Below are 1,964 nucleotides of genomic sequence, written 5' to 3' on the forward strand. Positions count from 1 at the left end.
GAAGTAACTCTGTATCAGGCTTTCAAATGAGTTCTACTAGGTCCAAAGAATAGAACGATGCCTAATAGATAGAAGCAGTAAAGGTATTTAATTTGCAAAAAAAATATGTAATATAGAGGGAATTTCTACCATTAATGGTGTTAATGCTTAATAAACATGCTCCAGACTGATATGGGAAACTTTCATATAATGGGTCAATAAACTAGATAAACTACAAAGTACTTTTAAAATAGAGGATTCTATGATTCTAATGCACCTACAAATAGATCCACTTTCTTTTTCCTTTCATATTTCTAAATCTTCTGTTACAGAAATTAGTACATCTGTATACCCAATTTGAGTTTTGCCTCCAAGTTTCCTAACTTAAAATTTGTTATCTCTGAAGTGTTCTCCTGTCCTTCAAATTTTTCCATCCTTTTAATTGACCTCACAATGCCCTCTACTAGCATATCCCTGTTGCTTTTTCGCCCTCTTTTTTCATTCATTATTTCCTACTCTACCCATCTAAGTTGCAATGGCTCAGGCATGTCAGGGCATTCCTGCTAGCTCCTTTGCTGAAACCATTGTATCATCTTAAAATGTGCAGGAAAACCCTTTGATACATTTCAATCTCTTTTCATGACAAAAATATTCAGCAAACTACAAGTTCTTTAAAATTTTTAATGTTTATTTTTATTTTTGAGAGAGAGAGATAGAGCTTGAGTAGGGGAAGGGCAGAGCGACAGGGAGACATAGAATCTGAAGCAGGCTTTAGGCTCTGAGCTGTCAGCACAGAGCCCATCTCAGGGCTTGAACCCATGAACTGTGAGAATATGACCTGAGCTGAAGTTGGACGCTTAACCAACTGAGCCACTCCGGTGCCCATAGAAAGTTCTTTTAGGAACTTCCTCAACCTCGATAAAGGGCATCTACGGAAAATTCTACAGCTAAAATCATATTATTTGTAAAACAGTAGATTTTTACCCCTAAAATCTGGAACAAAGCAGAGATGTTCACTCCTACCACTTCTATTCAACAGTTTAATGAGGGGACCTATACAGTGTAAGAAGGCCAAGAAAGTTAAGGAAAGTCACAGAAATCAGAAATGAAGAAATAAACTTGCCTTAAATGTACACAGTATGATTATGCACTTAGAAAAATCCTAAGGAATCTCCAAAAAGATATTAGAATTTGTAAGTTAAGCAAGGTGGCAGATACAAGGTCACATGTAAAATTAAATTGCACTTTTATAAACCAACAATAAAAAATTAAAAATTGAAAATTGTATCCAAGGGGCACCTGGGTGGCTCAGTCAGTTAAGCGTCCAACTTCAGCTCACGTCATGATCTCACGGTTCGTGGGTTTGAGGCCCACGTTGGGCTCTGTGCTGACAGCCAGCTCAGAGCCTGGAGCCTGTTTCCAATTCTGTGTGTCTCTCTCTCTCTGACCCTCCTCTGCTTACGCTGTCTCTCTCTCTCTCAGAAATAAATAAAACATTAAAAAATTTAAAAACAAAAAAGAAAATTGTATCCAAAATATGAGATGTTTAGGTAAAGTCTAAACCTATACATGTACAATTTCTCCATCAAAACTATAAAGCAATACTTGGAGAAAAGAGATTTTAGACTCAGTCATTAGAGTATGCCATGTTCATAGATTTGAATATTCAATCTTATTAATATGCTGATTCTAAGGATATTTATCTATAGATTCAATATAATTCTAGTAAAAGCCGTGGCTGGCAGGGTCTTTGTGGAAATTGACAAACTGGTTACAAAATTTATGTAGAAATGGAGAGAAACCCAAGTAACCAAACTCATTTGAAAAACAACAAAATTGGGGGGCATCAGGTAGCTCAGCTGGTTAAGAATCCAACTTCGGCTAAGGTCATGATCTCCCAGTTCGTGAGTTCCAGCCCTGCGTTGGGCTCTGTGCTGACAGCTCAGAGCCTGGGGCCTGCTTCAGATTCCATGTCTCTGTCTCTG

This window comes from Hyaena hyaena, unplaced genomic scaffold (assembly GCF_003009895.1).
Source record: "Hyaena hyaena isolate Hyena2069 unplaced genomic scaffold, ASM300989v1 scaffold_1386, whole genome shotgun sequence".
In the NCBI taxonomy this organism is placed as follows: Eukaryota; Metazoa; Chordata; class Mammalia; order Carnivora; family Hyaenidae; genus Hyaena; species Hyaena hyaena.